Source organism: Ictidomys tridecemlineatus, chromosome 14, assembly GCF_052094955.1.
Source record: "Ictidomys tridecemlineatus isolate mIctTri1 chromosome 14, mIctTri1.hap1, whole genome shotgun sequence".
In the NCBI taxonomy this organism is placed as follows: Eukaryota; Metazoa; Chordata; class Mammalia; order Rodentia; family Sciuridae; genus Ictidomys; species Ictidomys tridecemlineatus.
The window spans coordinates 69,256,874-69,280,736 of record NC_135490.1 but is presented as its reverse complement, the minus strand read 5'-3'; the positions used below and the strand labels follow the sequence as shown (position 1 = coordinate 69,280,736).

Sequence of the window (23,863 nt, the reverse complement as noted above, 5' to 3'; positions counted from 1 at the left end):
GAAATGTGATAGTTGAGGGTATATTGAGATAGTTCCTAATGCATTAACTCAATACATGATAAGTCAATTGGATGCCAGGTGCTGTAACAGCTCCCAACTCTCTGTAGCTCACATCACAGTTGATTTTATTTATTTATTTATTTATTTTTTAATTTGATTTTATTGATATGTCTATTCTTACTAATACAGCAAATATGATTTTTTAAATTTTGTACCAGGGATTGAACTCAGGGGCACTTAGACACTGAGCCACATCCCCCGACAGTTGATTTTAGTATTCAGTCAGTGGTCTTCAACATGGAGATTTACTGCCCATGAACCTAGTAGTTCTGTCTTCTTCAGTAATTTTGTATGCAGCAGAGACATACATAGAAAGAGAGCAGAAGAGCAGGAGACAGAGTGAGAAGTGGGACAGCAGGGGATCAAGAGCTAGAGATGAAGACAGAGATTGCAGGGAGAAAGAATCAGCCACGAAAAGGCCTATATCACTGCTGCCCACATTCTTTTGGCCAGAAAATGAACATGGTCCACTTAACCACAAAGGATACGGAGCTATGTGGTTTCCTTGTGTCCAGAGGAGGTGACTACAGTATTATTTCTGTCACAAAGACAATATTATGTATCAACACTAATTCATTTAAAAGGACAATTGTTTCATATTTAAGTACTTAGTATTTAAGTACTGATACTCTGAACATAATCACCATCACATATATTGCAGGCAAATACTGAATAAATACTTTGCAAGATGAGGCATTAACCTCTGAAACGTAAGAAATACTTCAATATACTGAAGGAGCTTAAATTTTAGATAGCAATAAGGACTTAACATGGACTGAGATAAATAGTACATATGGCATATGGCAAGTGCCAAAATACAAAGTAACACTCTTTATGGCTGTGATTTATAGCTTATATAACACTATTATGAGATATTCCGCTCTCTGAATTTCCTTACATAATTTTAATTTTGGCTTATAGTATTCTTCAAACACCAAGGCAAATGTATTGGCTTTTTGAAAAATCAGAAATATGAAAAAGAAAACTGCAGATTCTGATGAACAGTGTGTTATTGGTTCTCTGAGGGAAGATGCAGTTCATCTAGCTGTCATGGTGATTTATTCAGGAAGCCTCCTGAAGGGAGTTATTCAATCTCCTGACAAGTTAAAAAGAAAGTTTTGGTATTTTATTTGGGTCATTTACATTTCTCATGAAGATATGGTTTATTATAATCCTTAAAAATAATGGCAATTAGAATTAGACACAAATAATTTCAAGTCATAGACTGATCATTTCTTGGCTTTGGACAAGTTACTTAACCTTCTTTAATCTTTGGCCTCCTTTAACCTCCTTTTCCTTATTTGTAAAAAAAAAAAAAAAAAAGAAGAAGAAGAAGAAATAAATGAATTTAAATTGAAGGATAATAACAACAGTAACAATAAGGTATCCCCTCAGGCTGTCCTGAGAATTACATAAGTTTATGCATCCTTGTAGTTTGTCTACCCTCTGGCACAAGATATATATTTTAAAGTAAAATATCATGGTGATGTTAAAAGTATTGTCATTGGATATTATTTAACAACAAGATATTTTGCCCAAAAATACAGCTTAAAAGTAAAAAAAAAAAAAAAAAAAAAAGTATAATATAATCCGAATTTTCTTGACACAGGAAGGAAATAGAACATGTTAATGGTAATGTCTTTAGCGGTACGGTTATGGATGTTTTTAATTTCATTGTCACACAATTTTGAATCTTCAGATGTTTTTAGAGTAAACATTTCTTTCTTTTCTTTCTATATTTTTTCACCGCCCCCTCCCACCTCATTCTGGGGATCAAACCCGGGGCCTCGAGCATACTAGGCAAGCATTCACCACTGAGCGACATCCCCAGTCTGTTTCTTTTATATGCACTCTTTATCTCTAAAATCCCTTACATCTCTTAAACTTGGCATGCACACATAATTGCTTTATTAACATGATGTGATTCTTTTACACTATTTTCTCATAAAGGCAAGACCTCCCTGAGGAAACCATTGCTTTGTTCTTGTCTTAGAATAATTGGCCAGCAACATTAAAAATTAATCCTCCGAGAAGCAAATAGGTTTTTTTGCTCCTAGATGTTTTCTCTCTCTCTTAGTCTTTAATAAAGAGCTAAAATATCTTTTCAATCATTGTTTTTCTCTTTTTTCCACTCTAACATGCACCTAGATTCTGAAACAATACTTGAAATACTTCCAAATAATTTCCAATCTAAAATTTTACCAACAGTTGAACATGACAATCAGTGACATAGAACTCCAGAATCCTAAGCCATTCCAGGCTTTCTTTGAAGCTAAAGCTAAAATATGCTAAATTTATATTTTCACTCCAGTTTACAGACTTACGTATAAATTGAATTATTGGGGGAAAATGTTCATATTATTTTCATGTAATGGGGCTTTCTTTTTCACATGAACATTTCCTAAGTCAAATTAACCCTTGTGTAAATGAATTTATTTTTTTTTAATGTGTATTCAATCTAGATTTGGGAAAACTGTGCTTGACATCTTGCTTAAATTCTTCACTGCAGGTTATACTGATCTGATTTATGATCAGATAGAATTGAGCTCATGAGGGAAGGTTACCCATGATGTGACACTTTCCTGAATGTGGCTGGAAAGTTAAAAAGAAAGTTTTGGTATTATATTTCTTTCCTGATGAGCTTTTGCCACATGGAATGAAAGCCACTATCCAAAATGATGGACAAATTCTCTTCTTTAATAATGGAGACTATCCAGGCAAGAATTTTCTCACCTGTCTGTCCCAAGGCAGTGACTTCAACTTCTGACAATTTCACCTACAGTCTTCCTGGGGGAAGTCACTTATTCCTACTGTGCTATTCTTTTGGCACAATGGCGCTTTTTTTTTTTAACTCAAAAAAATATTTTTTATTCTTGTCAATGTTTTTCCTTTCGCAGTGCTTGGGATCAAACCCAGGGTCGCCTGCATGCCAGCAAGCAATATTTTTGGTTTTGAAAACAATCTTATCTGGCTTTTTGTGGGTGCTTTGTTTGCCCAGTTGGGCTTTTTATAGTTTTATCACCTTCCTACCGGTTATCTTTATATGATTTTTATTTCCTTTTCCTTCTTTCATGTTAAGTAGGAAAAAGGATGTATCTCTTTTCCAGATTGACAGATATAAAGACAGTCCCTGTACCAAAACAAGGACCCAGTTTCCCCCCAGTTATCTGTGCCTCAGGTTCTTGGTGGTCTCCATGACAAAGAATAAGCTCTAGTCCCAGCTGAACCCCTGAAATAATGATATGAAACCAATCTTTGCAACTACTATTTCAAACATAATCAGTTTTCCTAGAACAATACAGAGGATGACATGACTCAGACTGAGAGAGAAAAGAGCTACAAAGGCCGTACTGTGCAAATATCAGGCTTATTCTTAGTCCAAACACCTGGAAAGAATGTGGTAAAAAGGTTTTGTTTTTCTTTTTTTTTCTTTTTTTTTTTTTGCAATGCTGGGGATTGAACCCTCACTCATGCATGCTAAGCAAGCGTTCTATCACTAAGCTACATTCTCAGACCTGAAGAGAATCTGTATGCATGCTGCCATTTATCAAAGTCCTTTATCAAAATCACATCAAAGATCACAGTCTTGGAGAGGACTTTGAGGTGTCTAGCATGAGTTCCTCTCAAATATGATTCCCTCTGCAAATATCATCAATAAGAGAGCCAGTCCTTTTGGTCTGCCCAGTCAAGGATAAATAACTGTACTCTTGAAAGAGTCCTACTTCAAGCAGTTTAAACCTGAAAACTCTCTTCCTCTTGTTGAGTCTAAATTTTCTTCCCCAGAACTCACATTCACTGGTCCAAGTCTGCCCTCTGGAGCCTCTTGGAATAAGTCTCCTTCCTCTTCAGTGTCACAAGTTCTTCCTAAATTTGTCAAATGAATTAAATAAAAACTGTTATCGAGCGTTAAATCTACATCCACTCCTTTGAAATTCAGCTTGGAAAATAGGAGCCTTCTATTGAAACTTTAGGTCATAAATAAATACCATTTTCAAAAGGCACCAAATCCCCTTTTATTGCCCAATTTTCCAGATCCAAGAAGAATTTTTTTGTTGTTGTTTTACGAATGATGAGGCACCTTAATGATCTACTAACTTACCTCGAACTTTTCAGATAGATAACTTAAGGCCCAGAGATCTAGACTGAGTTAGGGTCTTAGAGCTCCCGTGGTAGAAGCCTAGAAGCAGTACTGCAATTATGGTTTTACCTTTCTTGTTCTCAGAAGATAACTGAACTTCAGTGATTACAGCTCATTTTCTAATAAAATTTTCTTATTGCACAGTTTCCTGAAACTATTTTACCATAAGTGAATTCTAGTAGTATACATTTGCACCTACTCTTTTTTAAGTTTTTTTTTAAACAAAATGATGGGATTTATTGTTACATATGCTTATATGCACACAATATAACAATATAATTTAGCCAATATCACTCCCCACCAATTTCCCCCTCGGTCCTCACCTCCCACCCCTTGGCCTCTTTCCTCTATTAATCTCCTGTGATTTTCTTGAGATCCACCCCCATCTTTCTTTTCCTTTTTCCTCTCTAGATTTCATATGTGAGAGAAAACATACAACCTTTGATCTTCTGAGCTCGACTTATTTCACTTAACATGATGGTTTCTAATTCCATCCATTTTCCCACAAAGGACACAATTTAATTTTTTATGGCTGTATAAAACTCCTCTCTCTCTCTCTCTCTCTCTCTCTCTCTCTCTCTCTCTCTATCTATCTATCTCTCTCTCTCTCTCTCTCTATATATATATATATATATATATATATCTCACATTTTCTTTTTCAACTCATCTATTGATGAACACCTAGACTGATTTCATAGGTTGGCTATTGTGAACTGTAGCACTTAGCCTTAAATGTTAACTTATTCTAAAATTTTCTGTACTTGCATTCCCCCCCACCAATTCCAAAAATACCAAGAGGAAAAAAATAGAAACCAGCCATCTCAAAATTCACTCTCTATTTTTCCCAGAATATCAATTCTCCATGGACTACACATGCTTGTAAGTACAAGTACTTATGGTCATGAATTGTCCGTTCCAAGCTAAAAATAAAACACACAAACAAAAACCCCAGTTAATGCACAAATCAGACTTGAGATTCTGTACCTGAGAGTGCTTCTTGAAAAGTATTATGTAATCACACGGGGGGGGGGGAATAGAAACAATATAAATCAAGTGATACATGTCACTCACTATTCCAGCAAAAAGCTGACTCCAGAAATTTACAGGACCACAAATAGCAAAGGAGGAAAGAGCCACATGATAGAAAGTTAAAAAGGATGGAAAGGTAATACCTACATAGCTTTAGAGATGCGGAGAAAGTGGGTAAATAACCCAAACGACATCTGAAGGATGACCCAGTTTCCTAAGAGGCAAAATAAAGGTTCTACCTCTTCAGCAAACCTTATCACCCTGAAAGAAGAGGGAGTAAGGGCTTGTATTGGTGAAGAAAGTGATTTATTAAAGTGTGTATTAGAGCTTCTGCCATAAAGAATGCTCTTGATAGTGTCATTAGGATAGCAAGCTTTACATATTGTCTTGCTAGCAAAAGAAACAGGATGTATTTGGAGATAGTTGACCAATGGATTTGTGGCAAAAAGAAACAAAGCAAACAGCTTAAGTGGCAATGTCGAGGTCATCATTCGAGGATGTACCTGCTGTGTATTTAATTGAGCACTGTGCTGTCCAGAAAAAAATCCTATACTTCTATGTCAGAAGATGAATACGGTCCTTCAACAAAAACTCACTGAATTCTCCAGGTGCACAGCTCTGAGCTACACTTGGAGGATACAAAAAGGAATCCTATACCTGTTCTCCCTCTGGAAGGCCTATAGAACATGATCCCTGTCATGGAAACTCTGACACTTTCCTTTAAGATATTCGTTTCATTTTGAGATTGCACATTTTATTTATTATCGTTGTGATATCCAGGTTAATGTCTGTTGTTGCACTGGATTATAAATGCCACAGAAGTGAGTATTTTATCTGTTTTACTCACCCTCGTTTTCCTAGCACAGTGCCTGACACATAAATTGCCATTGAATATTTGGTGAAAAAGTGAATGAATGAATAAATATTTTTATGAGGATTGTGATAAGTGTGGTAAGAGGAACAAAGACAAGAACTACTAAATTCTCAGGACAGAGTGGTAAGTTCCAGAAAAAAAAGCTAAAAGGTTTCATGGAAGAGATGGATTTGACAGTTAGGAAACCAGGGTAGGCAATTATTACAATCAGCTAGGAAATAATGGAACACATAAAACTAGAGAAGAAACAATTAGAAGAGAGAGAAATAGATGGATAAATATACTGCAAAGATAGAAGGCAAGGAGAAGCAAGAGTCTAGGAATGTGCCAGGTGACTGGGAGGACAAGATTTGTAGAACAAAGCAAAGAGTAGCTGGATTAGGTCTATGCAGGGCACAGGACCTTGCTTTTAAATAGATCGAGTCACCCTGATGGAGATGTCAAGAGAGACACCAGCAATGTGGATCTGGAGGTTTATGAGAAGACTAGTTCAGAGGTACAGATTTTTGAGCCATCTCCATAGAGGTTCTCCTTGCAGTGAGAAAAGTGGGTGAGGTTGTCTAGAAAAAGATCATAGCGAGAGAAAGACAGGGGATGGAGATCAGGGGCTTGAAAAATAAGGAGATCTGGCAGATCTGTTTTCACATAATTCAGGATGACAGAGAGGAAACAGATTGTTTCTCTTCTGGACAAAAAGAAGAAAACTCTGCCAAATAAGAAGCCATCTGATCCACCATGCTGGGAAATTCACTGTTGACCCGAGAAGGTTACACAGCATTCACAGGTGTGGAGGATCCCAGTTCCTTAGACAAAGGCAGCAGCTCTAGACTCTGGCACCAAAAGGACTGAAGAAGTAAAAGGCTTAGGATTTAGGCAGACAGCACACTGGAGTGTAGCCCTTGCACATCCCAGGATGCCAAAGACAACTCTGGTTAGTGCTCCCATTTCTAGATCGTGCTGATTTGTATTGTAAGCAGCTGTGAGCTCTTTGATCCTCAGACCAGTCGGACAGCTTTGTTGCAAAAAAAAATAAAAAACTTCAAAACTAATGAGGCCTTAAAGCTTGATCTTTGTCTGTCCCTATTGTGGGACTACTTTGTCTCCAGTCTCCTGAAGGGATTGTTCTGGGGAGACTGGAGAATCTCACAGTTTCTTCCTGTAAGCCAAAGCTGGTCTCACCCCTTTCTACCATGCAGCAAGGTAGTGTTATCAGGCACTAGTTAAAAGCACTCAAGAAAGTGAGATGACTTTGAAACGAGGACATTGGTTAAAACACAGCAGTTTTAAAAATTCTTCATTATATCAATGATAGATAAAGCATACAAAGTGGCTAACAGCCAGGACTTAGGCCAGGGCCTTGAATATAGTAGGTGATCAGAGTTTAAATGAATGAAATTGTGACACAAACATCATGTAGCACATCTTGAGACTTATGGCAATATATACAAACTCAATTCAAATACATGCATTAAGTTATCACTAAGTACTGGGACTGTGATAAGAAATGAGGATAAAATGGGTAAGATAATGGTCAACAGCGATAGAAAAGAACTTACATGAATTATTTACCTAAATCCCACTCTTCAAGATACTAGAGGCTAAAACTTAGGGCTACATGAACTGAAGAAATCTCATGATTTTCCTTGGACCTTGAGAGCTAGTTTGGGCACAGGTTGTGAGCAGTGCTGCACCCCCCTATATGTCTTTGTGTTATCTAATGAGACCATGGAGAGGTGGTGAAGGACCTCAAGCAGTAGGGTCATGAAATAATCTGGTTTTAGTATTTATTGATTTTATTTTTATTCTATATTTCCTTCAAGAAATGGTTAAAATAATAGCTGCTAAATTCTAAATATATTTTCCATATGGTTCAGAAATTTTTTTCTGAAAAAAATATTTATTTTACTAATAAAATGTCAGTTGGAAAATGTGGCTTGATTTGCAGAAATTTATTTTAAGGTAACCTCTCTAAGAAGGTACATCTTCTGTTTGCATCAGAGACTGCTGCACAGAATAAAGTCGTGGAAGGAAGACTCATAGCTCTATTTCCTGTCGTGAAGGTATTACAGGCAACAGTAGGTTATACGGTTCTATTGGCCCAGGTCAAAAAGAAGAGAAACGTGATCTGCATTGATATGACTTTATCATGGAGCTTCATGAGGAAGGAAGAGAGAACATATTAGTCTTCACAACTATGAACAACTCAGAAGGTTCTGGACCATCCATGAGGAAACACAGCAGTGCCAGGAAGTACACAAGAGTGAGCTCCTTAGTCACCCAGGCACCGGTTGCTCCCAATAATGTGACTTGGTCAGGCATATGATTCAGTTTAACTATCTGTGCTTCTCCTGAGGCAGTGAACAGAGTGGTGAAGAGTGTGTGGAGCACTCACTGCCTGAGTTCAAATCCCAGCCCTGCCTCTAAGACACCTAGGAGTAAGGAAAAACCTGATCTGCTCAGGTCATCAGTATCCAACATAGTTTGTACCTAATGGGCAGTGTCCTCCAGAGTCTACTTCCTAAGCCACAGGATAAGTTATGTCATTCCTTTGGGTAAGCAGCAATCCTTGACTGAATTAGTCACAGGATGAACAATGCCAACCTGTGTGTAAGTTACCACTGTGGCTGCCTTTCTCAGAAGAAGGCAGCAAGCAAGGCAGGTACTCAGCGGATCATAGCCTGCCCTTGCTCCTTCAGGAGGTGTGGGCCAGAACTAAAGAGTTAACAAAGTAACTACATTATCCAAGCAATATAATAATGATTATATAATGTGTTGATAATGTAGGGCAAAAATGAGTAATATTAATGTATGGTATAATAGATACATAAATATGCACTATACAATTATATACTGTAATTAAAAGAAGCTTAGTTAATTAAGCAGTACAAACTGAGGTGTAAGATTATAAAGAAATATGGAATGCTGTTCAGTGTTCACACAGTGGTCTGTCTGGCTTCTGTCAAGACTATGACGAACATGAGTCATAATTCATTCTAAGAGAAATCTATTATTTCAATAAAGACTCCACTTGTTATGCTAAGTGAAATAAGCCAATCCCCAAAAGCCAAAGGCCGAATGTTCTGTCTAATATGTGGATGCTGCCACACAATAAGTGGGGCAGGGAGAGTAGAAGTTCATTGGATTAGACAAAGGGGAATGAAGGGAACGGAAGGAGGATGGGAATAGAAAGACAATAGAATGAATCGGACATAACTTTCCTATGTTCATATATGAAGACATAACCAGTGAGACTCCACATCATTTACAAACACAAGAATAGGATTTTAATTAGAATGAATTATACTCTATGCATGTATATTATGTCAAAATATACTCTACTGTCACGTATATCTAAAAAGAACAACAACAACAAAAGGCTTGTTAATAATGATCTTATGTGTAACATCACTGACATCTTTATATTGTTTCCTTTTTCATTTCTTTTCTTCATAATATACAAATTCTCCATTCTAGGAAATGCCATAGGATTGGTTATGACTAACCCAGGGTAAAAGTTCATGAAATGTTTTTCCCTGAAAAATGTCAAGCATCCCAATGAGACAAGAATACAATAACCCCATGTACCCACCCAGCATCAGCAGCTGTCAATGTTTAGACAACCCTATTTTATCTATCCCATTTCCCTTTTTGCTGAGATCTCAAATTCTCATGTATAAAAAGAAAATAATACGGTTTTTAAATTCTGCTATTTTTTTCTAGTGTACAAATTTTCTTTACATCACACTTTTCGTTCTATTCCCATAGCCATTACCCAAATACTCTTGGTGGGCCATGGAAGAAGTGCTTTCTCTCATGGTCTCAACTAGAATAATCTCTGTTATGGTTTGGATCTTAAATGTCCTCCAAAGGCCAACAAGCTAAAGACTTGGACTCCAGCTTGTGGTGCTATTGGGAGGGGGTGGAACATTTAGGAGGTGGGGCTTAGTGGAAGGAAGTTAGATCATTGGGGGGTGTGTCCTTGAGGAAGATATTTAGATTCTAGCTCCTCTTCTTCCTCTCTTTGCTCCTGAGACATCATATATGAGCAGCTTTGCTCTATCATATACTCCCCACCATGATGTGCTTGCTATCTTGCCACAGGCCCCCAAACAACAGAGCCAACCTATCATAGACTGAAAACTCTGAAATTGTGAGCCAAAATAAACTTTTCTTCCTCTTAAGTAACTTATCTCAGGTATTTTGTCACAGGAGCAAAGAGCTAACACAATGTCTTTATTTTTCTCCCTGCTTCCAAACAAAGAATTAGAAATTCAAGTCTGCAGACTTTAGAGATTCTACAGATCTGCTTCAGCCATCTATGAACTCCCAGAATACATATGTAAATATCTTTATCATTTGTTTATTAGGTAGGGTGCCTCTAGAACTTCTGTCACATTCTTATAAGGATCTATTTGTACAAAAAGTTAAGAACTTCTACCATGCCCATATCTTGAAATCACATCAAACATACTTTTATTCTCCCTCCTCCTAAGCCAGTTCCTTGTATCAAAATTCCTCACCTGTCACTTCCTCTAGGATTATTTCCCTGACCACCTCATCTGAATGTGAATGTTTTCCTGAAACATTTAAAACAGGCCACTTTCCTGTTCATCACACTCTGTTTAGATAACATTCACTCCATAAGTATTGATTAGGTCTCTACAATATGTCAGGCACTATACTATTTAGATGTGCTTTGTCTTGCTCTGTTGGAAGAGGCAGGGAACATTTCAGTATCTAATACTCGTCCTCTGTACTGAAGTTGCAGCTTCACTGAATGGAAACGAAAATGAACAGTGACATTTCTAGTGGGTGGCATTCAGCTGAAGAAGAATACATAAAACCAGGCTCATGACCTGCCCTGCACCTCACCACTAAACAGGGGTGGGGGAGTGAGGGTACTTACAGAAAAAGGCAATGCCTATTTGGTTACCCTTGGCATGAAATAAAGAGATGTGAGCAGATGTTCCCTGTCAGAAACTGTCTGCTGATCTCCAACAGGCCCTCTTAGTACCACCCTGAATATACCAGTGTCTATACACTAGACATATAGCTGGGTCCACACAAACGAACAAGACTGGAAAAACAATTCAAGATGAAGTGGTCCTTCCACCCCATGGGAACGGGAGTCCCAGCCTTGTACATAAAGGTCAACAAAACAGTTAAAGTACTAATCATTTGACTTGGAAAACAAGGGTTTAAAAAAAAAATACATAGACCCCTGATGACAACTGAGTAGTTTACTGATAGAGGCTGAATGTGATTACACTAAAGACGTGGTGGCAGAGAGATTCTTACAGAAATAAGGGGGTGTGTGCCTGTGTCCCCTTTTGGGGAAAAGCTTCTAGGTTCCATCCTGTCCTCTGATCGATGCCACTTGATGGGGCTCCTTTGGCAAAAACTCTTTAACAGATGGAGCATACTGTTTCAGTAAAACGATTCGGAGCGTCCATGCAGTGGCACTCTGGACTATGCAAAAATCCTCTGATCTAGTTGTCTATCCCATGTACACAGGTACCCGATGGGGGGCATTTCCGTTGAAGTAGGTGGCTGCCAGGACCAAATGAGAAAAGACGCGCTGAAGCGTCACGGTGTTGTCACCCCAGGTACTGCGTTGCAGCGCTTTGGGCCGACCAGGTGTACCCGCCTCGGTGTCCTCGCCCACTGAGGACGGGCCACGCCAGAGACCGAGCAGAAGAGCGAGGGGGAGGAGGCAGGAAGGTCACCCTCGGCCTCAGGCAGGGAGAGAGCGCTCGAGCCTCACTTCCCCGGCACGTTCGGAGGGGACGGGGTGGGGAGGGACACTCCCCCGGCTCGCCAGGCGTCCGCCGCCCCTCCGAGTCCGCTCGTCCTCCCGACCCGGAGACGCCGCGGGCCCGAGTTCCCGGACAGCCGGAGCCGGAGCGCCGCCTCCTGAGAGGTGAGGGCGGGTCTGGGAGGCGGGATGGTGACTGGGCGGGAGCCCGCGCTCCCGGGGCCGCGGGCAGTCGTCCAGGTACCGTGGCCGGGACTGCCCGAAGCACCCCGAGCTCCGGAAGCTCGTTTCCGCGCGGGGAAGGGTCTGGCGAGAGTGGTACTCCGGCCGCGGCGGGAGGAGCCGGGCAGCGAGCCTCGGAGCGGGAGGCCTCCGGGGCCTCGGTCCAACTTCTCTTCCAGAGCCCCACAGGAGCTCGGGCGCGCGGGCGCGCGCGCGTTCCCCGCGGCCTCGCGCGCAACAGCACCCCGCGCGCTCGCGCGCCCTCCGTCTATTTTTTTTTCCCTCTTCCTTTCATTCTCACGCTCCAAAATAGGTCAAGAGGTGGAAGTTACACCTAGAACCGCCCCGACCTGGATGCAAAAGAGCTTTTCTTCGGCAGCTCCCCGGAGAGCATTGTAACTATTGGGTTCGGAGAGCTTCCCGCCCCGATTCCGTGCAGAAAGCGCCCGCGACCCGGGCGCTGACAATGGTCTGCAGAGGGGAGCCGCGAGAAGCCTGTTTTCCGCCCTAGTTCTGCTGGCTCTGCGCCCTTTGGGAGGAGAGGGCGCGACAGGTCGCCTTGCACGCCCGGGGTCTGACCGCCTGGGTGAGTTCCTGCTCTTCCTAGGCCGTTCCAGTCACCGTGGGTGACCTGTTTACCTTGCAAACTTAGACACGACCAAAACCGGCGAGCCTGCGGAGCAGTCAGGGATTGCGGGATGTGCTTCAGATGGGAGAACCGATCAATCAGAGCTCAGAGCTGGAGGGGACACGGTTAGTGGCTTAGAGGCGAAAATGAATTTGTATTTTCATGGAGTGCACGTGTATCTTTCCCTTCGGAAGCTATCATTTGGGAATTGATGTTTAACTAGCAGGAGGCGGAGAACTAAGATAACTCGAAGGCAGAAAGTTTTCAAAGCTGAAGATGAAAATACGGTTTTTAGAAAGGAATGCCAAAATAGAATGGTAGGATTTATATAATATTACTTGTGTTCTCAATCTCTCTCTCTCTCTCTCTCTCTCTCTCTCTCTCTCTCTCTCTTTCTCTCTCTCTCTCTCTCTCTCTCTCTCTCTCTCTCTCTCAGTTTATATTGCTTTGGTTCTTTGTAATACATGATATAAGCAAACCATACTTTATGTAGAAAGAGGGGAAGATTACAAAGATATACAGGCAAAGCTTTATTTAAGTGGGTATGCATGAATTTGAATGTACATAGGAAATTTCACATGGGGAAAAGAGCTAGAATGAATCTATATAGCTTTGTATTAAGGTTATTGCAATATTACAGGTAACGATTGGTGTTGTTTCAGCAGAGGAAAACATTATTCGTGTGACTAATTAGCAAGTCAAATCCTTTGCCTTCCTGGCTAATGAATGGTTAATTTGTTTTGAAGTTTACAAGGGAGACTGTAGGTTTTTATGTCCTTGATTCCTGGCTGAAAATGCAGTGTAAACAACTCTGATATTGTGAGTGGTGCTCAGAAGAGAGGATCACTGGAGAAGGATGCTAGCGGCTCTGATGCCGTTGATTGCATGTAACTTATTTAAAGGAGACCTTGACAAGTTGGAAAGTATCTCGTCACTAAGGAAACTGCTTCAGAAAACTGCCGCTTTATTAATGTGCTTGGTCAGATTTGAAAAAGAGAACTCTTACAGACTCTCCCTAATTCAAAAGAAATCATATTTCTAGAAAGATTCAATTACTGTAATGATGTTCTTTGGAAATAATTTGCCCCCCCCATTTGGAGCATATATCTTAATATAGTTAAAGCATCAAGGTAGTTTGGAGGTTTCAATAAAATTTTACTTACCAGAGGGATGATGACATTGAAAATACTTAGTCTGCATAGTTAACTAATTCTGCCTTAAAATGGAGGGTCAGGTTAGCAGGAGGAAGTCCCAGAACATCTTAAATCTCTGTTTATGTATATTTTCCAAAGCCAAATCTTACTTATGATTAAAAGGGCTATGTAGAAAAGGTATTAGTCAGACACCACATATAGTATTTCTGAGAGATGGGAATGTGAATACTTCAATGCATTTCACTTGAAAGTATGGAGAACTAGGCTCCAAAATTTGAGACACATGTTGAAGGCTTTATCATTGCTTTGAAGAAGGCACAAGCTAGGGATGCTTAGCAATACTCAGAATCTAAATTTTGAGAGCAAAACGCAATGAATTTCTTGTGTTTACTGCATGTGGATGTTGGGTTTATATTTTTAAGAAGGAATTGAGTGAATACTCTAATTGCAGTTAGCCCATGGTGTAACGAATGTTAAAATTAGGCTGTCAGCACTTGTCTGTGCAATTTTATGTTTTTACTCTTAGACAAATTAGGAAGTGTTCTGAAGAGTGGCATGTAAGTATTAAGATAACTGAAGAATTATGTAAGGACAAACTGAAGGATCTACATATTGAGCTGGATCTGGCATAGTTTGGTCCCGGGGAGGGCTGAAAGGAATAGTGATCCTACATGGTCATAGCTTTTGTGATTCTCTTCTCTTGATGGCATAAGAGAGGATAAAAGCCCTAGCTAAGAGCTGTTCAAAGAGGGGATAATGCCATTTATTTCGGGTACTTACATCTCATGCAGAGACCCTTCCAACTACTCCAGGGAGGCTTTTTAAGTTTGAACTAGATTGCCTGGAATGAAATTTAGCTTAGTGCCATTTCCCCATCTGTGAAATGGGCATAATGATCCTTCTAAGGTGGTTATGAGAAGCAGATGGAATAATGAGTGTGAAATGCTGAGTATACTGTTGGCATATTGTGAACAGTCGTGAAGAGTGGTTATAGTAAGAAGTAGCAGTGTTGATTTAATATCATTTCCCGGGGCTGCAGAGGGGTTGCTGCATAATTGACTCTAGAATTTAATATTTGAGTCAATGGGTCATTCCCCCTTCCTCTCCCTAGTCAGTGTTGCCTAGGAGCTTGAGGCTAACACTGTCACACTTGCTTCTCCTCTACCCTAGACAGACCTTTGAGTTACCAAGGTTAAAGAGGTCACTTGCAATTATTTTTGGAGATAATGATGAGATAGATAATAGGGCGAGGGAGGAGCTTTCCAAGTGAACTTGTAAAATAAATTTTATGCATTTGCTTAACTAGTTTCTGTTAATGTCTTTAGAAATATAGTCTTGATAACAGGATGTTAATTTTTGGCTTTTACAAAATTTACATCCTTTAGGATTTAGAAATAGGGTCTAGTATTTAGACTGCAGAAAGGAAGCAGAAATATTATTTATTCAGCTTTTCAGGCATTCAACATTCCCAAGGCACCCAAGGCACTAATAGCAAGAAAAACATACTTGAACCTTTTGCTTGCAGAATGCATGTCTGCTGGTAAGAGGTAAACCTATCATTTTAATTTTCACTAAGTGCTTTGGGGGAAAAAATGTCAAGGGAAGTACTATAGTCTAGGTGTGTGTCCCTCCGAAACTCCTGTTGAAACTTAATCCTCGGAGTTGTATGTTAATGGTATTTGGAAATGGGGCTTTTGGGGGTCAGAATAATGAGGTCATAAGGCTGGAGTCCTAGGATTGTATTAGTGGTTTTTAGGAAAAGACCCAAGTCACTAGGCTTGCTCTCTTGCCATGTGATACCTCTTTGGGACTTTGCAGAGATTCACCACCAGCAAGAAGTCCCCTACCAGATGCTGAGTAGAGCAATATTCTTAGATTGCCTAGCCTCCAGAACCATGAGATAAATAAGACTCAATTCTTTATGAATTACCCAGTCTTTGCTACTCAGTTATAGCATCTAGAAATGCATGAAGGTAGAAATAAGAAATTAGATCTGTGGGATAGGAGGTGAGGAATGCTTACATAAGGAAGTGATATGAGGGAAGAATGTTTAATGCAGAATAAACAGCACCTGCAGGGACCCTGAATGTGACTGTGTGTGTGTGTGTGTGTGTGTGTGTGTGTGTGTGTGTGTGTTTCAGGGAGAACAAAGAAGAGAGCAGGTACTTTTGAAGAAGGGGGCAAGACAGTATGTAGGAGGCCGAAGCAGTAGGTCTGTTATGAGAAACATTTTTTTTCTATGTAAGGCTATGGTTTGAGTAGAACTCTTGTTTTTGAAATATATTACCTTAGAGTTTTTCAGACTACTCTACTGAATTATAAAAATGATATTTGTAATCTTTTATTAACTGATCAGAAATGAAAACAGTTTTACCATGATAGATTAATTTGCCAGCTCTTAGTATTATAGTCTGAATTTAAAATACTTTGGATTAATTTCTTTGTCAAATTGAACAGATTTCTGTTTAAAATACATGTCATGGATACTTCTAGCTATCATAATATCACACCCACACACCCACACACAGTCACCCCTTCAGTTTTAATCCATATCTAGAGAAGAGCTGCAGGGACAGATTGCTTCATATTTCTCACATGGAAAGGTCACCAAAGTATCTGAGAGAGTCCCTGAGCCCAGCTCTGTGAGGTTGTGATATACACTCTGCAGAGCAGTGGCTGGAAGCAGCCTCCCCCTTGGATTGCTCTCTCAAGGTCATTTCAAGGACTTGGTGTGCGGTTCTCTTCCCCAAGTACATAGTATTATTCTCTGTTTTTTCCTTGTCTCCTTCTCTCTCCAGTGTTCCCTATGGTTATTTCCCAGATTTCATAAGTTTTTTCTTTTTTTTCCTCAATTCCAGACCCTAAAGTGCCATCAATCCTGACTTAGGTTTTGTATTGCATAACTGTGTTAGCCAGATGGGCACAACCTCTCCCCGTTCATGGTTCTCCCAAGGTATTCCCTTCCATCTTGGTGTACAGAATGCTCTCATCTCTGCCTTCACTTTCTCTTATCAATAAGGTTGCAGATAAGGGAAGCAGCCCTAGCTACCACAAGCAGAAAGAGCTTTAATAAGGGAATTAGTTGCTCACAGAGAAGGTTGGAAGGGAAAATTGCTACTTATAAGAGATGAGAAGATCTTGGCTAAGCCTCATGAGGTGATTCTCAGGCAGCTTGCCTGAACCTGCCCAGGTTTGCTCCCATTACTGCCACAGGCTAGAGGCTGGGAATGAGAGCCACTGGAACTGCTGACATCAAAAGCACACTGTTTGGCTGTATTCCCTTGATCAGAGAAGCTGCTGCAAAGTGCCAGGAAGCTAGTGACTGACCATTGCTACCAACAACAAAAACCAGCTAGCAAACATCATCCTTAGAAACCCTTCACCTCCCTTCTTCTCCATCTCATCTTATTGGTAGAATCTATTCCATGCCCAGAGTCCTGGGGGCAAGGGACTCTGGGAAATGTAATTTTTAGGCCTCTAGCCAGAGTTGTGAAATAATGTACAGTTGAAGGAGGTAGAAACAAATGTTAAGTGACAAGCCATCATATCCAACACTTCTAAAATACAGTTTATTGGAGATTTAGAATACTTAATTTGAAGCAGGTTGAGATTGATTTTGGAAGATGTGTTATAAAAATCAAAAACAACCTAGTAGCTAGCATGGTAGCATGCACTTGTAATCCCAGTAGCTCAGGAGGCTGAGGCAGGAGGATCCTGAGTTCAAAGCCAGCCTCAGCAATTTAGCAGGGTACAAAATAGGGCCAGGGATGTGGCTCAGTAGTCAAGGGCCCCTAAGTTCAATCTCTGGTGCCCTTCCCCCCCCAAAAAAAAAACCTAGTTACTAACCAGTTACTCTTTCAAACAGATGGATATTATAGGTTATAATTACTAGAGTAAGCATTAAGTAAATAAACAAAAACTTTATTTTAAGTAGAAATAAATTTTTAAGTAAAAAAATATTCCTTTGATTTGGATTAGTAATCAAAGTAAAATATTTTTAAAAATGGTTTTTAAAATGGTTCTCCCCACCAAAACTCCAGATAGCCTTCCCATTTCATGAACCATAATGCAAAGAAAGAATATAGTACTATTATTAGAAATAATATTCCTGATTGGCTAGTTTATTCATTAGATGTATTAACTGTGTATTTGTGTTTTTGCTGAATCTATCTTTTCTCTGTAACTTTCATAGTGTTCTTTTTAAGGATTACAAAGATAGACATGATCTATTTATCATAGATTAAAATAAGAGTATGCTTGAATTTACTCCAATCACTTATTTTATACCCTCACACCTGTTCAGTTCTCTTTTTTTTTTTTTTACAAACCACTAATGTGAATATGTTTGGATCTCTTCTATTCCTGGGTAATAAATTATCAGTTTATTTTCACTCAGAAATTACATGAGTATATCTAAGAAGAGTCTTGATTGTTGGATAAAAATCATCTTGAATTTGCCTCTGATCCTTGGAGTTAGAAAAGGACAGAAGGGTAGCTTAAGGAAATGGACTAACTTAGTGAATTTGTCACTGTTTGCATGCATTTTCTTAGATTCAGTATCTCAGAAGGTAAGATTATTCATCTCTTGTTAGGTGATGAAAGCATTTTAGTGCAGAATTACAAATGCTGCTGGGAGTAAATTATACTATAATATGACTGCATTTTGGGGTTCAGTGGTGATAATTTTGGTTCCACCCCAAGCCACCCCAGATTAACACATGAAGATAAAACAATGCTCGTATTCTGTAAATGCAGCTTTAAGTCTTCCGTCCAGGGAATAACTAAATTGAATGTTATTTGATCAAATAAAGGAGAGTAGGAGTATTCATCTTTGTGTTATAGTAATGCATGAACGCTCTCTCCCTTCAGGCACTTTTCCCCTTTGAGTCAAATTTGTACAAACATTGGAGGCAAGACCCTGGGTTTCCTTTACTCTAGGATATAAGAATCATAAATTCTTGTTTTCTCTTGCTGCATGAGCTTGGTTGAAAATAGAGTTCTAGTACAAAGTTTCCTTCTGTGGATTGAAAATCAAAATTATCTTTCAATTTGCTAAACAGTCTATAAAATTTTTTTAGAAAATCCCAATCTGAAATATCTCTCAGGTTAGATCATTGATGAGCCATATGGAAGGGCGGGGAGCTAGGTAAAGGGAACATGCATCTTTTTTAAGGCAAAATTTGAGGAGAATTAAGCAAAACTAGTATTTGAACATCACTGAATGATTTGTTTACTTGGCAATTCAAGAAGTAGATATTAAGAGCATGTTGTATATGGAGAATGGTGACTGGTGTTCTATCCTTGAGAGGCAGATGGTCTAAGGGGTAGGTAACAAAGGGTTGTGATAGTGGGCTCTCTTGTAATAAGCATGAAGAACATGGCTTTGTCAAAGAGAAAGTGGCATATTCTGTCATTGCAAGGTGAAAGATGGAATTATTTCAAACAAATATAGTTTTGACCTCAAAGAATAGTTGCTCATATTTTTAACAAAAATAAAAAGGTAGCTAAGAGGCAAAAAGTAACTGCAGTTCTTATATTTGTTTCTTCAACCCACAGAAATTGAAATAGGTGAGCTTGTTGAAAATCAAAGGGCTTTAGTATTTAAAGAGGTAACGTGTTTGTAAGAGAAAAGGACTGCTTTTGGTACTCTAATCAATGTTCAAAAAGTAATCAGGTATCCTTAAAAAATTCTCAGACTCTGTAATTACTCACTGGTCACCAAATTTAGAATTAGAGTAATTCAACTTAAAACTAAAAAATAAATATTTAGAATTAGAGTAATTCAAGAAAATACAGAGACAGTCAGAATAAGTCCTTCATAAGCAAAGATGGCCATGAAATGATTTATGCAGTTATGAACTAGATCTAAGGTGAACATGTCTACAGTGACCAACTTGTTGTCTAAACCAGGACACTCTAAGAATAAAGAGGACAGTACTAATATTTGCCCTGGGAAAAGAAGGATAAGTGAAGACTACTCAGAAAACTTTGAGTGATCAAAACTTATGGATGTCCAAGATTGAGGTGCTAGTTATCTCACAGGATTGCATTAATTTTAATATTGACTTTTTTTAAAAAATAAAAGCCATTGTGGTGAGATATGCATAACATATAATATATTATTTTAACCACTTTTAAAGTACAGTTCAACAAACAGCATGAAATACATTCCCATTGATTAACCATCACTACCATCCATCTCCGGAACTTTTTTCATCTTCTCAAAGTTGAATTCCAGACCCACTGAACAATAACTCCCCCTCCCCCTCCCCAAGGTCTCTAGCAACACCATTCTACCTTCTGCCTGTGTGACTTTGACTATTCTAGGAATCTTACATAAGTGGAATCATACGGTATTGGTTGTGTTGTGACTGGCACATTTCACTTGGCATAATGTCTTTAAGATTCATCTGTATTGTAGCATGTATTAGAATTCCATTCCTTTTTAAGGTTGAATAATATTCTATAATATGTACCTGCTGTACTTTGTTTACCCATTCATCTGTAGTTGAACATTCCAGTTGCTTCTACCTTTTGGCTACTGTATATAATGTTGCCCTGAACTTGGGTATATAAATATCTCTTCCAGTTACTGCTTTCAGTTCTTTTTGGTATATTCTCACACTATTGATTTTATTTTATTTTATTTTTTAATATTTATTTTTTTAGTTTTCGGTGGACACAACATCTTTATTTTATTTTTATGTGGTGCTGAGGATCAAACCCAGCGCCCCGCGCATGCCAGGCAAGCACGCTACCACTTGAGCTACATCCCCAGCCCATAATATTGATTTTAAATGAAGAAGTTCAAAATGGAGGAAAAAGAAAAAAAATTATTTTACTCTATAGGATCTTTCTGATCATGTTTCTCCAACACAGTATTGCTTCAGATTGGAGCCCAGCTCAGCCTTTGCAGAATTCATCAGAAACAGCAGATGTTGCAGATAACCTCAAGAAACTTCCTGCTGCAAAAAACATCCAAGGTCTCAAATTTCATCCCAACACAGAAAGGAAGCTCTTTTTTTCTGTCATAACTACCAGTCATACACATACTACAGATGTTGCTAGGGGGAAAGGGCAGGCATCTTAAATATCTGATTCTAGGTCAGGCAAGTGGCCTTCAAGAGAACCAAAAACTAGAACAGCATGAGGTGGAACCCAGAATATTCCACGTGACCAAGAACATTTCTGAAACACAGGGGATCATGTACTTCTTGGGGAAAAGGGAATGGAACCAACTACTATTGAGTTGGGAACTGAAACAGATTCTACTTGAATATGGACCTTCCAGTTACAGAAAAAAGTAATCTACCTTTGAGTGTGGATATTGATATCAGAACACCAATGTCAAGAATATTGGTGCCTGTGATCTAAATTTAGCTAATCCCCTTATAGAAGCAGAGACATCAAAATGTGACTATTCTTTGAAATTTTAAGTAGCTCTATTTCCTCTGGGTAGGTATAGTCCTGGAGAATAATGTTGACATGTGGAATTGCTATATTCATTCCTCTCTTTAGGCAGAATCAGTACTCTGTAGTCAACAGAGGATACCTGTTCGTTAATAACAGGATCCTTGGAAAAAATTGATAAACTTTTGTATATAGGTAGTAACTGAACTGCAGAAAATGCATTTGCAGAAGTTATCTGATAATCAGAAATGGTAACCAAAAGCCAAAGAATTATTAAGGTGCTTTCTGAAAAAATGGACCCCAAATTAGTGTCTTTCAGCTTCCTGGAATGAACAGTGTCTTCAGGTCTACTCTCATCGAACTGCTCCTATATCAATAAAGATTGGAAAATTAATAGGCAAGTCAACACAAAAACCAGCATATGAATATTTGTAGCAGCTTTATTCATAATTGTCAAAACTGGATGCAATCAAGGTGTCCTTCCATAGGTGAATGAATAAATAGATTGTAGCATATCCATACAATAGAATATCATTAGTGATTTAAAAAAAATGATCAAGTTACAAGAAGACATGGAGGAACTTTAAATGCATATTGCTAGGTGAAAGAAACCAGTCTGAAAAGGGTACATACTGTATGATTCTAACCATATGACATGCTGGAAAGGCAAAATTATAGAGATATTAAAAAGATCATTGGTTGCCAGAGGGCTGGATTCAGAGGGAGAGATGAATAAGTGGAGCCCAGGGAAGTTTTAGGGCCATAAAACTGTTCTGTGTGAGGCTGTAATTGTGGATACACAACATTATGCATTTTTCAAAATTCAGAACTGTGCAATACAAAGAGTAGATCCTAGAATAGACTATGGGTGTTTATTATATTCACGAATCAATATTGTGACCAATAATGGTCACAATATTGTGTGACCATTAAGAATCACACAAATGCATGGTTTTAATTTAAATATTTCATGAAATATTTTTTTAAATGAACAAGAAATTCTGTTTGGTGCTAGAATAGAAGATGTAGAAAGTGTTAACTCCAGGGATCTGAGTGACAGCAGGTCCAGTAGTAAGGAGCAGAGCTCCAGGTCAAGGACATTAATATTTCTGTTGTTCCTTTCCCAGCAGAAACATCTTATCAGCTTCAGTGCACCATAAGTGCAGAAATTTCTCCCAAGCTTTTAGCAGGAGAAGAGGATGCACTCAGCCAGATTTCTGAGCAGAGTTGCCATCCAGTTTCATATTGGTTAAAGGTTTGAGTTAGAGCCCACAGAATGCATTGACAGGCCAAAACCAGAAAAATCTACAGCCCCCAAGTGGCAATGACATCTATCTTCATGGCCCTCCAACCTTCTACTATTGATTTTTCCTACTGCAAACCTGAACAGATTCTCCACCCGGTTTTCCTCTGCAGGAAGCTGTTGAGGTTTTGCATCAAGTTGGCCGAAAAGCCAAGCTAACTTCTCTTGTTTTGCTAGGAAGGAATATTGTGGTTGCTACATAATTGTAGGAAAGGAAGGAGATCATATACCATTTCCTTAAAAAGGCTAGATAGCCACTCCTGTAAGGAGGCAGTATATAGAGAAACCTGTGAGCAGAACTTTGAGCTAGATATTTTTAAAGAATCTTTTTTTTAGCCAAAGTAATTTATGATATCTTGTTTGATAGTTTGTCTATTCTGCTTGTTAAAATGTGGGTCTTTTGAAATGTAGTGGCAGGGTGTGCGAACAGAAAGTTTTATTCTCATTAGGATGATGAATTTGGACATAAAATGAATGGCTTTATGGGTGGTATACCATGTGAACCTCTGAAATGAGAAGGTCCTAGGAATCCTACTCCCGGTGCAACTAAAATCTGATCAACTTCATACTAAGACTCTGTATTTTGCTATTGGCCATGTTTACCTTGCCAGCTTACTTTTTTAAGTTACCAACTTTTAACCACATTATTTTGAAGTTTGAATTATTCCCACTGCTCTGTGTATTATGACTGATTCATTAAAGTGAGAAATCAAAGACTAACTGAATAATTTAAAAATGGAGGAAATACTGTTGTATTTGGACATGTTCAATTTTATTGCAGGTAAATAATAATCACTGAAACATTCACATGGGTTATTGACTGTTTTGTGTAACATGTACTTTGGTTAAGGCTGTGTGTGAGTAACATCAGTTTTGCTTATTTGAACTAAACTGTAGGATGATATGGTGGATCTCTGGACTTGTAGAGTCAACACCCATGGATTCCAGTCCTTGGTCCTCAAGAAACTAATTAGATAGTTTTTGTACTGGTTGATTCTCAAGTATTTACAAAACGACAGCTTTGGTTTTACACCCATTTGCTGAATTTTGCATCTGGTTTTCTTATGTCTAAGCTCTGGAACTTCTCATTTTCCAAAAACTTGGGACACCATAAAACAAAGAAATTTGTTGACCAAAATAAAATGTTGGTCTTCCTAAGAAAATTTAAAAGACTCAAGTCATTTGTTGTCATGTTATTTCTATGATTTTAAAACTAAGTTCCAAAAATATTGTATTTCATTATTTTAAAAACATTATTTCACATTTCAACATCACTGGCATGAGTGTGCA

General features: G+C 38.8%; 1 protein-coding gene across 12 annotated transcripts in view; it reads left to right on the top strand.

The window, feature by feature from the left end:
* Positions 1-11,801: 11,801 nt before the first annotated feature.
* Trmt9b (tRNA methyltransferase 9B (putative)) overlaps positions 11,802-23,863 on the top strand; it is a 60,064-nt gene continuing 48,002 nt past the window's right edge. For 7 of the 12 annotated variants that reach the window (XM_078031309.1, XM_078031310.1, XM_078031307.1 and 4 more), the window contains exon 1: positions 12,073-12,831. The gene's annotated coding sequence lies outside the window, so the exon portion shown is untranslated. Of the gene's footprint in view, positions 12,022-12,072; positions 13,024-23,863 lie in introns of those variants that run through there. The other 5 variants (XM_021730160.3, XM_078031303.1, XM_021730162.3 and 2 more) reach the window with 4 other exon arrangements.